Source organism: Equus przewalskii, chromosome 7 (assembly GCF_037783145.1).
Source record: "Equus przewalskii isolate Varuska chromosome 7, EquPr2, whole genome shotgun sequence".
Lineage (NCBI taxonomy): Eukaryota > Metazoa > Chordata > Mammalia > Perissodactyla > Equidae > Equus > Equus przewalskii.
In genome coordinates, this window is record NC_091837.1 from 92,848,465 (window position 1) to 92,864,986 (window position 16,522).

Genomic DNA, 16,522 nt, shown 5'->3' on the forward strand with positions numbered 1-16,522 from the left:
GATACATACTCAAAATATAAGTCCATATCAGTTCTATCTATCAATAATGATTTTTTGTTAAAAGCGAGTACACAAAAAAAAGAATAGTAAGAGAAAATAAGAGAACATAGAAGATACTTAAAAATCAATATTAGATGTAATATTCTTATTTCCTCCCCGATATTTTATATCAAAATATTTATATTGACTATTCTTTCCAAATTACTGTCTCCATTCCCTAAAGATTGAATTTGCTTTCAGTTTCCAATGATCAAATGGTATACTTAGCTTAAATTAACTTCTTAAAAATGCAAACACTTGATTCAGTAAAGATTTTCCCTAATTTGGCTAAAACAGATAATTTTACCGAAATAAAGGATATATTCTTCTGCTTCTGTCAGAAGGTCTTAAGAGAATTTCCTCTCAGTTCTCTCTCTTACAATAAACTCCCCTCATGCAAAGGAGGTGGCCCATGGTGGACCGAGCGACTCCAGGTCCAAAGGCCAGCACCGCGGAGAGAATCTGAACGGACGGGAAGTCAACCTTGGAGAGAGTCTTACGGTGATCCAGCCACGCTGCCAGACGCTCTGATGTGTCCTCGCTGACCCACTCTGCAGACTTGAGACCAGTCCCGTGACTAGGCCCTTAGGGACCCTGAGAACAAGTGGCACACAAGCACTGCAGACACAAGTGACCTCTCAGGCCTGACCCCAGGGAATCACCTGGAACCACGGACTCAGAAGCAGAAGCACTTTAGAGCTGGGCCCCAGTGTCCTTGAACAAGCCCTCAGGCTGGGCTGTGCTCTTCACAGAGACTCTCCCTGATGGAACGAACTCCAGGCAGGCCCCTCCGGCCTCCAGGCCGGGCCTCCAGTGTCCGTCCTTGTGGGGCCTACCTCCCCAGGTGGAGCCAGAATCCTGTTAAATCAGTTTAGAAAGAACCCTCACCCTTGCCTCCAACAAATCCCTCATTCCCACCCCCCAGCCCCCCAGGGAATATTTGATCCCCCGGGGCCCACCTTCAGCAAGGTGGGGCAATAGGATGTATTTTATGTGTTTGCTTTTTATCTTGCTGTATAACTTTTAAATGTGTAGATATATGACAAATGGGTCTGCTTTGTACTTGGTCCTGGGGCCCCACATAATTAGGGGCAGGCCTGCCATTAGGCTTCCTAGGCTGGACGAGAGTTCTTGCTCTGTCCCAACACTGCTTTAGAATCCTCTAAGTGTCATCCTTTTCCTGGCTTATTTAGACTTTAACGCTATACCAGTATCTGTAATGCAAGGCAGGCTGGGGGCTTCTAGGTATTATTTAAAAATCTGCACAACAGTTGCATGCCACGGGCTGAGTGATTGGATTATTAGTTTTATGTTTTTTCGAATGCCAGCTGAGAAGAATGAATCGCTCACGTATGATTGGGTAATATATTGCTTAGTTCTCACCCTTGAGAGGCTATTTTCTTGAATCTATAATCCAAGCCATTGTTGATAATATAAACATTCTTGGAGGCAATATTAAAGTATGTAATTTGAATCCACTTTTGTCAGCTGTGGTTTGTGGTCGAAACTATTTAATTCTGTACAAATGCAAAAATGATAACCTTGACTTTGTTCTTTGGGAGCAAGCTCATACCCAATCTGGGGGCGGCCCATGACTTTGGGCTCAGGATATAAGGGAATAAGCTGGGTTACTGTTCTAACCCTCCTTTTGTTTCCTCATCTATGAAACATGAGAACTAAGTGTGAGAATGTACACACTCGTCATGTCTACTCACGTCTGTGTTGTGTCCTCTGATCCCTTCAGCTCCTTAGTCTGAAGTCCCTGGAGGTGGAGATATTAACGCTCAGCCTTGCAAATCAGCTCCGAGTGCCGACCTGACCCAGTGCTTCTGTTCTGAGGACACTGAGTGGTGCGTTTTGAAACATGAATAGTTACATCATTGCTAATGGCACTACCCAAATCCCCAGAACTAGACGTCAACGTGGGTAAAATACTGAGAATTAAAATTCATAAGCCACTTGTCCTGTAGTGTTTGTTAGCTGTGTAGACGTGGTTGTTTACATCATTTTCCCACCCCGATGGGGCATGCTAAGAGTAAGAGCTCATTGTAGGGTGGGCAAAACATTGAGAGGCTTTGATAAACTTGATTTCAAGTAGTGTGTTAATGACATTTCCAAATTACAGCTCAATATATTTGTCTTTGTCCTCTGGATGTCTTCTCCAATAAAGTCCTGCCAAATTAAAAATAATGGGTCCCTTTGTTAATCTGAAAAAATGGCCCTGTTTGCGTTGTGTTTCTAGAATATTTGGACATGATCTTGTATGTATATTGTCATTTTTTTTCAGCTTGACAACTGGTTTCCTTATTTTAAATTTAAAGGAACCTAACCTTAAAAACTATCTGGAAGTTGGCAAAATATATTGAACATAATATTTGAAAATATAACTAATAGTGTGTGAGGACAATTTTACTGTGTGTTCCCCACTGTGCAGACACACGGTGTATCTTGATTTCGCATCCCCAGCAGCACCCAGCATCACGCTTTGCTCTCATGGAGAAGGCCATTTTATTGTCTGCATGTGCGTGTTTCATCATTTATCTATGTAGAAACCAAACCATTTCTCATTTTACATATCTTTGAGAAATGGTGTGCATTTGGGGGAAAACATGAATTTATTAATGTGACGTGGTGGCTACAAATATCAAAACAGGGGGCTCATCCCCAGAGTACAGACTCCACCACTTTCTCTTCCCCTTAAGTTGCCAGCAAACTATTTTCAGATTGCAATAAAGAACTTTCCAAAGTAGGTTATTTTCTGAGGTTGACAGTTCCTGTTACCCAGCTTTAAACCTCATCTTAATTCGGAGGAAGAATTCTATCAAAGTGGGCCCAGTCAGCTTCTTATGTTGTGTTTCTAATTAGAATTTAAGTTGCTTTTAATGTCAGTCCGAAAGAATACATGGTGGAGAATTGGGTGCTACCTGTAGAAATAAAACATAAGGATGATGCCCGGACAACGTGAGCCACAAGATATTTGGCCTTTATTTTACAGGAAATGTTCACCGCACGGGGCTTGGGGCTAGACTGGGTGGTGGTGGGCACCTGTGGATTAGGTAGGGAACTGTGGTGGGATAACCTGATTAAAAATTAAACTAACCAACAACACACTTATTTGACCCTGATGCCTGAACATTCTCTGGCACCCGCACTAATTTCTCCTTTGCTTACCATCAGTGGCTAATCTCCCAGCTCATGCCTTCTTTTTTTCTCCCAGTGAAAAATTACTTGCTTATCAAATAGACGACTCTATTCAGCCTGCTCTATAACGACCTTGGTGAGAATGAGCTTTCAGGAATATATTAAGCACAAAATAGCAAACCCTCTTTCCTAAATGAGTGTTGCGTCATTGTACATTGATGTTCTTTCCTGACAAAGGGGAGATGTGCAATGAAGCTTTTTAATATTTGCCAAAAAAGTGCAAAAGAAAACTAGGAATTGCCTAAATCTATAGCCTGAAAATTGTTATCTACGCCTTGGTTGATTAGAAAAGCATTAAACTTTGAAGTTAGTTTATCGAAACTTTATTTACTATCCTAGAGAGTGGGATCATTTGGAGAATCATGAAAATTTTGTAATTGTAAATAGTAAAGTCAGGGAAAGTTGATGTTGATTAAGGTAAAAGTTGATTTTTTTTTTTAATTTGTCAAATTTCTATGAAAGGCAGCAGGTGTAGTGAGAAAGCAAAGAACTGTTGAAATGATAGATTAGAATCTGGCCATTTGTGAGTGTGAGCTTGGGCAAGGTATTAAGCTGTTTTTAGCTCCAATATATGTATCTATCAAACTGCGATTAAAAAGAAGACTTTTTGTGAGGATCAGAGATAATTATATGACTTGCCTAGCAAAATTTTTGTCAGTGAATGCTTATTAACTATTATTTTGCAAGCAATGCATTAAGGTACACTGAGGCCTTGACATTTTCCAAAATGTTGTAAAATTTAAAAAAAACAGATCATAACATTGTTTAAAGTATGAATATTAATAAATATTTTACAAAAGTATCAAATTGCTAACTATTACAAAACTTAGCTCCCAATAACCCAAGTTAAATTTTTGCAAAAACACAATAACGAGAAAAAACATCCTGAACAGCAGCTGGCCCCTTAGGGAAGTTGAGTCAGCTAAAACACAGGATCTGTTGAGGAAAGATCTAGACCAACAATAAGATCTGTCCTTTGCGAGGGTGAAAGACATCCATATCATGATTTTCAGAATCGAGCTGTTGGTTTTCAATAATGCAGGCCATCTTCAGGGCAGGCTTCCCTCATGACCATCAGTGTCTCTACCCTGTGAAAGGTGATGGGGCCATTTGGAAATCAGGAATGGAAGAACAGATGGAAGAAGAGGCAGTGGTGGGAGAAGGGATAGAGAGAAGCGATGACATGGACACGTGCAGGTTAAGGAAGCCTGTGAGGCGTCAGCAAGCAGCAGATGTGATGACTGGGGAGGGACCAGCCTAAAGAAAAGAGGTGTGAGAGTCACCAGCAAATAGATGGTGGTTAAACTCATCCCCTTAGATGACAGGGTCCTAGAAGAGAGTGAAGAATGAGGAAAAAGAAGAGGCGCAATCTACAAATGCCATCTAAGGAGCAAGCAAGAGGTCGTGAGCCCATGAATGGCACTGAGGAGGAGCCGACTGGAAAGGAAAGCAAGCCGAGAGAAAGGGCAGCTCCAAGGAGGAGGGGATATTCAGTAACATTGTTAGGATTCAATGAAAACAGAACATTGAAGAGAGTCTTGTGGTCCTGACCCTCAGAGGCAGACTTTGGTGACACGCAGAGAGTAGCCTCAAGGAGGTCCTTAATCCAAAGCTATATTGCAAGGGAAGGACTGAACAGCATGCGAGGAAACAGAAGTAGAGACAGACTGCTGGCTCTGAAATGTAGTCGGAAGCTAGGGCAGGTGGTCTGAGGTGGATATAAAGGCACCAGTAAATTATTGTTATTGGTTCAAAAAATTATTATCCCTCTCTCAAAGCGATCTCAAGCCCACAGCTATTTTTAATGTATCAATATTCTCATTTTCAGTTCAGGAGATATAGATAATTGTACCCGTGGAGAACACGCACCCTTATATTTTCATTTGGGTGCAATGCAGAGTTTTAAGACCTACAGGAATTAAATTTAGATGACTTAAAATATAACCAAATCATATCTCACTAACTCAAATTGAAATAATACCCTGCCATTTTCCAAAACATCACCTCATTTCATTTTGAATTAATTTTCTTAAATATGTCAAGTTAATTGAATGAAAGAAATATCACTGAAAAGCGGCCTTCTTTCACATTTGGGCCTTTATTTTCCAAATATAAAATTCATATATTTTCTCAACAATTCATTAGCTGGAGACCCCCTCCAGGGATGGGAAGTCTAGCAAGGAAATTAATTCCTAAATGAGAAGTTCCTGCCGAAACCTCTCCCACATGACACCTAGAGTTATGGGAGAAAGACTCCCTCAAATATATGATCCTAGTCAAGAAATTCACCAAAAGTGTGAATATTTATAAGGCAGCTCTCGAGAACAAGCAGCCAATCATCATTAGATCCTTTGGTATTCATTATAATAAAATTAATCTTGATTAATTCATTCATTATTAATCTTGCATTCAAATGCAATTCCATAGAAATTGCAGTGCGATTTAGCAATTAATTTACATGCCAAGATTGAGAAGCATTTCTTTGGTCCTCCAAGGCATAGCTCTCCATTGTGTCAGAGTCAAACGCAGGCCCAAAAGATCCATTTGTCTAAAAACATTCCAGGAAAAAAAAAATTAAAGGAAATGTCTATGTTAGAAATGCTGAAGCAGAGGAGGATCTCTCCTGCCACGTGTTGTACACTCTTAAAGAAAAAGAAATTCTCAGCCTCTGGTAGGGAGGAAAAGTACCTGCTTGCTTCAAATGTCCCAATGAAGTTTAGGTCTGTAAGAAGTTTAATTGAATTTTGAAAGTTCCTTGTTTCTGCTCATCATGTAAATGAGCTTTTAAAGAAATGTGGTTGTATAAGAAATTCAGAAATAACAAATAGTGGGCCCACAGCATCAAGCCATGGAGCCCTCTGCTCGTCGGAGGGTGATGTCCAAGACGTCAAGTGTTTGGTAAACACACGGAGGGTTGGTTGCAGCCTGTGGTGGGTGTCGTGGGCTGACTTCAAAAGAGGAGCTGCGTCACTGAATCACAAGAAGAGGTGATATAAAGCCCTCCTAATTTCTACTCAACATTGTTTCATTATTTAGTTTCTTCAAGCCTTTCTCAATTTGTGTATGCTTTAGAATTAAGACTTAGTGCTGTATTGACGAGAACTTGACCGATTGACTGACAGTCAGTTAAGAAGCTTTGGTTTGTGAAGATGTCTGTCCATCTACAAAAGCACTAGGGTTTTCATTATTCATCCCCACCTTTAAAGGAAATGAACAGGCTTCAGAACTCTTTTGCTATCCCTCTGCTTTGTCCAAAATTTATATATCCAAAAAGCTGCTGGCAAACTGTATTCATTCTGTCCGAAAGAAGGAAAAAAAAAGGTGAACCAAGTTCTCAAACAGGACTTGGAACCACTCCAGGCTTAGGATGTTTACACAGGGTTTCTTGATTGCATAGGAAACAAATGTTCCCATTTGATCTAAGCAGCCCTGTCTCGTACATCTAAGGCCATTGTGAAAGAAATGAGAACTTTCACCGACCCGTGAAAGCTATAAACTAGAATTTCCAAGTCAAACGGAAAATAAACCAAAGCTTCAGTTTCCAGGATAGGGGATCCGCTAATACATTGCATCAGAATGTGTAAGTTGCTGTGGACTGTTGGACCCAATCACAAAGCCGACCTTCCGTCCCCCCAGAAGGGTCTGTCCATGGCAAATGCGTGTTTGTTGCAGCAAGATGCTACCCTCCTGGGCTAGGACAGGAGCTCAGTTTTTGTAGCCGCTAACTGCGAATAAGGTACTTCTCCGTCAACCACTCTCACGGGCCAGTCTGGAAGAATAAAGACACAGGAACCATGGCTGTTAACCCCATCCAAACATTCGGGACAGGAGCATATTTCCAAAGCGAAGTGGAAAAGGGACACGTTATCCTGGCATTCCAGTCTACGCGTTTACCTAAAATATCCCGGTGATTGAGACACAGATTACCAGCCTGGCACATCCCTTGTGGGCTCCAGGTTTTTCTAGAGGACTTCGAGGTTTGTCCTGTAAAGAACGATTGGTATCTCACTGTTATATCAATTTCGTTTTTTTTTTGTTGTTGAGGAAGATTAGCCCTGAGCTAACTACTGCCAGTCCTCCCCTTTTTTGCTGAGGAAGCCTGGCCCTGAGCTAACATTGTGCCCATCTTCCTCTACTTTATACTTGGGACACCTACCACAGCATGGTATGCCAAGCGGTGCCATGTCCGCACCCGGGATCCGAACCAGCGAACCCCGGGCTGCCGAGAAGCGGAACGTGCGAACTTAACCGCTGCGCCACCGGGCCTGCCCCTATATCAATTTCTTAAGCATCTCTTCTCAAACAAGCATTTATTTTATGCAGGGAGGAATGTAGTTGCATCTTAATGCACAGTTATAAATAATCCAGTGTTTATAAAACATTATAATGATTTGACTGCCTTTTTTTCCCTTTTTTCTCAATGTTTTTTATCATGCCTCTCTTTTCAAATTTTCTTGGAACCCAGTCCAGCTATTTATTGTTAGCTTACAAGTTGTGACATCCATCAGTTTGCCGTAATAAGACACAAAAAATATATGAAATTGTCTATATATACACCCACATACATATATATGTAAGTGTATGCACACACATGTTAGACAGCTACATATGGAGAGAGAGTGGAGAGTGCCTTCTCTACACGACAGTCCACATCCCAAAGGACAGCATGTCTGAAGATCCTGTTACATCACCAACCACTCTGATGAGTGGACGGGACATCTGAGGGAAGTACAAGGTAACCATCGTCTAAGCAGGAGGAGGGACACTGCTGCAGGGCATTCTTTCGATGTGTCATCCCTCTTGCTTGCCGACATCAGACATCAGACATCTCCTATCTCGATTGAACTTCAGCCAGTTGGTGTGTAAGCCACGCACTTTCGACGTTGGTATCTGATGGGGGTGAAATGGAGAAGGGACATGTTCAGCATACTGATGATTGTGCGATCCCAAACGCAGACAACTGCACGTCCTACCCTTTAGATGTTGTGACTGCCCACGGCTGGGTTGAATGCCCAAGGACGCTGCAGACACACAGAGGGCGAGTCAGTGCTCAGGGCTGTCCAGGGGCTGATTGCTGTCTAGGGAAAGCTTGAACCCGACCCCAAACATGCCGGTTTCAGAACTCTGCCTCTTAAGCACCATTCACTTTCATACCCATTAATCCCACAGGTCCAATTTTAGACAAAAATAAATACCCTGCAGAGGAAAAACAGTGACGCGGAGATGGTGCTTTGTTTGCTCTTTATAAAACATCTATCAGTGACCACACCTGTGTCCTATTACGGACGCCGTTTTGGACTGGGGTGCTTGCTTCTTCTCTACACTCTCTCCTTAAGCAAGCTTGGCCGTGTCTAGAGCTTCAATCACCCTACATGGAGATACGTAGACACACTTAGATCTGAAGCTCAGAATTCCTTCCCTTCAGACCTTTCTGTCCAACTGCAGACTCAATGTCTCCTTTTGACAGCTTGAAGATGCTTCATGCACAACGCAGCCAAACCTAACCGTCGACCTACCCCCTGACAGTGGTTCTTTCCAGCTTCCCATCACAGGGATGGCACTCCATCCCTCTGGTTGCTGGAACCTGGAGTTAGGGCAGATGGCTGTGGTCCAGAGGTTCAGAGGGGTAAGAAGGGAAGTGATGAGGGGCAGAGCTGGGAAGGGAAATTTAGAGTCACGCTGCCTCGCATTACTCCCATTCACGTGGCAAGCGTTTCTTATGGCAATTTCTCATTTCTAACGTGTTCTAACTTTGCTCAAGTTGTATTACTAAGAATGGATCTTTAGTAACAACGTCTATTTGGTTCCAAAATGCAAATGTCTTATGTCACAGTGTGGCAAATAGATTCCAACAGCTCATTGAGTGGAGGGTTCTCAAATGCTGACTCTGTCCTGCTGTTGGTGTGGTGTCCAGAGACTCTCAAGCACCGTGATGACCAGCAGGAAAAAGTACTGTCATCAATTAGCCGTTTCTTTCTTGGCTCTGGTAACAGGGGCCGGACCACGAGGAGTGAAGGACCCCGGCCACATGTGAGTCATTGCTGACATACCGCACTGCTGCTCGAGTCCATTGACCATAAAGCTAGATGGGGCCTGACCAAGGACCCTGGCATTTATTTTCCTCAGTGATGTAATTGGAAAAATAGTAATAATATCACAAAGAATAAATAAGTACATATGTACGAAAACCACTTGAGCCAAAACCCACTCTATTAACAATTATATACATGACCTGTGTTTGTTCGTTTATGTCATTGAACGATATCTTCCAAAGAACATTTTCCAACTACCAGAAAAAAATTAAAGGAGCAGACTAATCCTTCGGAGGGCTTCGAAGCAGGGGAGTTTTCTTTGCGATATTGGCACCCAGGGCATAAATTAAAGTAAGTTGATGTTTTACATCTCTTATTAGATGTGGTCAAAGTGACGAATAAGCTATTCCAAATTGTAAAGGATTAATGATTTCTCAGAGCATGGAAGTTTTACCCAAGTGTTGAGAGTTATGCTATAATTGAATAAGTTAAAATTAGTGTGGTTTGTGAGATTGTGAGAGTCAGGTTGTGTTTCCACTGAGTGTTTAGTTGTATGTGTGAACGAGAGACTGCAGGCTGTGGTACCAGGACCCCCGGGCTTGGAGGCCCTGGGCCATCCCCGCTTCCCCACCAAGCTCGGATCTGAGTAACTTGCTTGACGGGACCTGGGCTCAACATTCGGGAATACTTGAGCAATAGATGTCTAAGAGCATCCAATAGTAAGTCTGTGACTCCGTGGTGATGCGCTACTCACATTCTGTCTGTCTGCACACGTGATAACCAGAAGAGGCTTCTCGTTGTTTATCATGATGTTTATGTCCTTTATTTTTTAAGTCTCCAGAGATGAAGGGAGAAGACACACTCATAATGTGGACCCTGTGTCCCTGTGAGGAGGTCAGATGCCCAATGTAGTGTCAGCCCAGCCCAAAACGTGAGCCCAATATTGCTGTGAATCCTCAGAGCAGACTGAAATGGGTGGCCTGCCAAACCCTCCTTCAGAAAGTGACTCTGTTTCTGTGAGAATACGGTGTGGCACCCAATTGTTCTAACGCCCCCTGCCCACACTGTGGAATCCTTGAAGCTGAAGTCAGTTGAGGTCTCACGTCGTGTGGCTTCCCTTTGGGGAGTGGAAGAATCTGAGACGTACTCTCAAGTAGTCGTCCACGGTCTCTCCTGCATTGTGGGCAGAGAAACCACAAGCAGTTTCATGTGACTTGATACGATGTAGAGCTCCCCCTGTCAGCAAATGTGGACTTTAATCTGGATCACCTGCTTGCAGCTAGGTGACCACATCCTGCACTTCTGAACTGTGCATCTCTAGATGGAAATCCAGAGACTGCATGGCTGTAAGGAGGGAAAGCCGGGGCATGCAGCACCATGCTGTCGCTCAGTGCCAGCACCAGTCGGCCTTTCTCTGTGAATCCGATTTCTCCGAGGCCTCAGGTGCCCAGACGGTGCAGGTTTCCCAGGCGGCTTTCTCAGTGGGTCACGGTAGAACCTTTGCCTACTGCCGTGGAGTACAGGGCATGTCTGAAGATACAAGCAACGGACAGTCTTGGACTCAGTGTGAAAATGTTTTTATTCGAGGAAAAAATCAGGTATTCATTATTAGACACAAATAACAATAGCTTAGAATTACTAGCTCTTAAAGTTCAAACAGAGTACAAAAAGGAAATAATTTATTATACAATATGTAAATCTCTTTATCTGGTTTGAAAATAAAGTTACTTATCTTAAATTAAAAAAAATATTACTCCAAATACAGAGACATATTGGAATGAAATAAATTAAAGAGGAATTTAAATATTTTTAAGAGGGTTATTTTCAAATGTAGGCAGTTAAATTGAGTATCCAATGAGGCAAGAGGAATAATTGCTTATAATGACCCTTTCAAACATCAAATATGAAAATCAGGATATTAGACAATGTTCTCTGATGTAATAATCACTTCAAACATTTTGATTTGTTTTTTGAGGAAGACTGGCCCTGAGTAACATCCATGCCCATCTTCCTCTACTTTATATGTGGGACACTTGCCACAGCACGGCTTGCCAAGTAGTGCGTAGGTCCAGGCCTGGGATCCGAACCGGCGAACCCCCAGCTCCCGAAGCCAAATGTGTGACCTTAACCGCTGCACCACCAGGGTGGCCCCTCACTTCATGCATTTTGGTTGTTTTGACTTATTCTTAAGGTGACACTCTTAATTGCCCATCAACACTTAAAATCACTTAAAATATTCTTTGCACAGTACCTGACTAACATATTCCTTGCAGTTAACTTTGAAACTGTTTAGCAGTGTCCACACTGATTTTCTGAATGCCTACTGATTCTTTGTAATTTTCAGTGTTAATAGTTTGTATAGCGGGTGAAACATTAGTGTTGGGGGGATTCAGCCCCAGTGCTGGAGGCCACGCTCCCGCTTCCTGAGATACTGATGGGGCTGCTGCTGTGGTCATCATGGGCTCCCCTTGGCTCTGTCAGAGCCCAGGCTTCTGGTTTCAGAACAGTTTTCAAGGCAAAAACACTCAGGATTATTTTTCTCGTTGGAAATCCTTTTTTTTTTCTTGATGAGCATTCTGATTTACTGCTTTTTGTTGTCTTGCCTGAGTTGGAAGCAGAAGAGGAGGAAAAATGGCTCTGGTGGCTTTTACTGCCTGAGGAAGACACAACCACTGACTGAGAGGAGGGCGTGCCCACGGCTCCCTTAGGAACCCGAACAGCGATGTTGGGGATGAGTGATGTGGCAACACCTGCGGGAGTCTGAGATCTTCCTGAACCACCTGAAGGTTTGCACCCACCTGTACTGGAAGGGGAGGTCAAAGGTCGGTTCCAGGCACTGTGAGACGAGACTCTCCCTCAGCGTCTGCCTCCTTCCACTTCGGAGGCTTCTCTTGGCTTCTGCCATCGTTAGAAGGGGTCCGACTGCGCTTCTCTGGTTGGCTGTCTAATCTCAGCCCCAACAGGCCACTGCTGCTGGTGCCTTTGCCTTCCTTTCCCCTCTTTTGAGTCTTTTCTTTCCCTGAGTGCCCAGCGGTCAATAAAGGACTCTGGCTACCTCTGTGATCCTCTATAAGATCTGCAGGACCCAAAGGCTTACCAGCCACTGCTATAATACTGGAATCAACTATTTCAGCATGGCTATTGCCTTTAAACTCAGAATCCCCAATAACATCTCCAACCATTGGCACCCCAAAAATATTTAGTGCCTGAGATGCAAATCCTTTGAAATTATCATTATCTCCACTTTGGCTGCTGCGTTAAAAAAAAAAAAAAAAAAATCCTTATATATCCTAGTCTGTTCCAGTTTCCTTACTGTTCATTCAGGCAACACTTTCCATTTTTCCAGTGTTATGCTAATTCCTGAAGAGGCAAAAAAGAAAAAGAGTCAGAAGTTTGCTTTCCAAAAAGCGTTCCCATTTCCATTGGCTGTAGAGATAGAAAGATCCCATCTGTGCATGTGGAGCATGCGCTGCGCTTGGTGGGCGTGGTCAACGCAAGACTGGCTAGGCTCAGGGACGAGGTTTGACTGGAGCTTGTTGAAGAGAGGAGTTTACCAGAGAGCAAGGCAAGGGTCGGGTTTACACAGTTCAGATACTGCCTGGAGCTCAGTGCCTCGGCTCCATCCTTGCAGATGCTCAAGATAAGATGTCGTTTCTCCCCTTTCCATGTGCCTCCTCCCTGCAGTTGGAAGAGAGTCCTAACCAAACCTCACAGCACGTCAGGACCATCCTCAGCACAGATGGAGCTCAGGAAAGGATAGCCACTGTCCTCCCAAGCCATGTGGAAATTTCTAGATCAACAGGAAAGGACCTTGATTTTCACTCAAATTTACCCCAAAGGGCAGAGACAATACACAATGGAAAGAGTGTAACCTCTCGTGTTAGGCAGATCTCCACCTCTTAGTAGTTGATCGATGTAGGATTATTTAGGAGGGCTACCTGAGCCTCAGTTCCCTTCTCTGTAAAATGGAGACAACAGTGACATGGTGGTACTCTGGGTACAAGATAGAACAAAACTGCAAAGTGTTACCAGCAGGACTCAAGAGATAATATCTGGTAAGTCCTTCCATGTGCTCTGTTCATGCTGGTCCCTCTTTTAGATTCCGGACCCGACCTTCATTCCTTCTCTCTTCACCTCTCTTGTGCTGCCAACGACTACAATTATGACATTTTCCAGGAGACATCCTCTGTCATGCCTTACCTACCAAATTAATTACTCAGAACCCAGATCAAGGGATGGGATTCAGACCAAGGCAAAAGCACCCCTCCTTCGGTCATGGTTTGTGCTACAGGTCCAGCACTCAACCAGTGCTAAGGCCAGCCTAGCCTGGTGTGCAGCTCAGTGAAAGTCTAGCCTTCCTGGCTAACAACGGATAAGTGATTGATGGCATTACAAGAAATGACATCAGAGATGAAATACCAGGGCATGTGTCAGAAGACCTGAAAATGAATATGGCATAAATTATGCATTAGTGAGCTCTTACTAAGTGATGCCACATAACAAAACGCCCCCATTTCAGTGTCCTGCAACAACACGCCCCCATTTCAGTGGCCTGCTTTCCAAAAAGCGTTCCCATTTCCATTGGCTGTAGAGATAGAAAGATCCCATCTGTGCATGTGGAGCATGCGCTGCATGGTATAGATTTATTTCTTACTCAAGCTCCACGTTGGCTCGGGGTTAGCTGAGGCTCTGTGACTCTGCTGCACCTGTCTTTCCATCTCAAATCCAGGATGAGAGAGAGTGTACCTTTCCTTTCTAATGACTTTGTTACACAAACTCCACCTATTTCCAGCATGCAATCTGATGATTTTCAGTAAATCAACTGTTGTGCGTCGGGACATCTTCATCATGCACAAATTACCTGTTCCAAGTTACTTCTATTCTTGCTTCAGCCCAGGCAACCACTCATCTACTTTCTGTCTCTGTAGAGTTTCCATTTCTGGACATTTTCTATAAAGGAAACCATATCTTATGAGGCCTTTTGTGACTAGCTTCTTTCACTGAGCATAACGTTTTCAAGGTTCATCCATGTTGTGGCATGTGCCATACTTCAATCCTTTTTATGGTGGGATAACATTCCATTGTGTGGATATACTACATTTTGTTTATCCATTCATCTGTTGATGGACGTTTGGGGGATTTCTATTTTGGGAGTATTGTGAATAGTGCTGACATGAGCATTCACGTGCACATCTTCATATGGACATATGTGTTCATTTCTCTTGAGTAGGTCTGGAATTACTGGGTCTTATGATAAACTGACAATTAACTTTTTAAAAAACTCAAATTGTTTTCTGAAATGGTTATACCATTTTGCACTCCCGTGTGGGAAGGGTCCTGTTTCTCCACACCCTCACCAGGATTGAGCATTGCCTGTCTTTTTTATTATAGCCGTTATTGAGCATAGAACATGACCTTTCTTGATCATGGCAGGCAGAAAAAAAGCAATGTTTAACAGAGGGAAAGGCTCCCAAATGTGCTGTCCTGACGTGACATGTGTCGTGTTTCCTTCACATATACATACACATACACATACATGCATGCATGCATGCATGTGTCATATTTCGCTCTTACACACATCATATGCCATTGGCCAATGTAAGTCACATGGCCAAGCCCAAAATCAGTGGGACAGGGATGTCTCGCCTCCCTCAACAGGCGCTGCAGGTTACACAGGAATGGTTGAAGTGCGCACAATCCTGTCGCAGAGATGGGGAGCAAGCAGCTGTGAAAAATAATCAAATCTAACACAGTACCCACGTGCTCTGTGGCCTAAAGTGGGGACTGATTCATCCAGGAACAACATGGTCCTGAGTGGAAAGCAGGAAACCTGACACTAGAATCTGCCAGACGATTAATCACAGTATTTACAAATGTGTTTGCTGAGATGCTCTGGAGAGAACAGTGTTCAATGATGAAGCATGTTTGGGAAATGCTACATACCATCTTCTATTTTTGGAGATTCACATGTGTTTTTAAATATTAAAGATTCTGCATGGTCTTGTAATAAGAAAACCTGTTTATCTTTGAGCCAGAATCTCTAAAACTGGCTTAGTCATGGAGTCCTGTCTTTGCACAGAGACTTGTGTGTGAGCTACATCCCTGTGCAGAGATAGGGTTGGCCTTGGGGTCTCTGGTGGAACCCATCAGTTCAACAGACGATTGTCCTGTCTCTGTTTAAACTCCTGGCCATGTCTTCTGGGGAGAATTCTCATGGGACAGTTTATGATTATATCTCATAAGCCTCATTCTAAGGCAAGTGAAATATAATTTCAATGTGCTATAAGCCACCATAAGGTGGATTCTCCTTGGATTTTGGAAAAAATATAACACAAATGGTCCAATATTTAAAAAGGAAAATCTATTCTTTAATGTATATATTTCTTCTCAAATAACTGTTTTCTCAGAAAGAAACAGATATTCTTGTTGAGGAATAGAGGGAAGCAAATGAACAGAGACTAGGAAAACTTTATTGAATTTAAATAACAACAAAGTCTTTCTCAAGGGCACCTGCCATAGCACATCTAGGCTCTAGGGAAAGCTGTGCTATTGACACATGAGATGACAGAGGATCCATATGAAAAAAAACTACTCCAATTATTGGCTACTTTTGTAATTAGAAGCAGACAGTATCAAACCTTTTGTTTAGATTGATAGATAGGGAATGTATGATACAAAGAGATATAAAGGTTAGTGTCGTATCCACACAGTTAAATAAAACAGACCGGCTGTTCACCAGGAACCCAGTTGCAGCACTGAACAAGAATATGCTATTTTCCTTTTTTATTACGGGAATAAGTAGATTCACTCACAGACCTTTGCTGCATGACACAGAATCTAATTTATGGTACCTGTAATGTAAAGAGACTGTGCTGGGGTAATGATACGGGCATTTTTGGTGAAGTCTTTTAAATAACAATTTTTAATTCTTATATTGTTTATAGTGACTTCCATAAGAGAAATACTGTCACTTTTCATCACAACAGATTTGTTAAATATAAATATAAAACATGATCTATTTAAGCTATGTCAAATGCATCTTTATTTATGTGACATTATACCTGTATTATGTCCATTGCTGAGGGAAAATACTTGACCAGCATTTAGATCTTGGATTATTCTTGAGCTTTTTAAATCAAGGAGACAATGAGAGACAACCAAGAGCCTAGTGTATTTTTCACTTTGAAAGAAAATAAAGACAAGCTTTACTAATAGTATTATTGGGGGGAAAAAAACCACTAATTTTGATG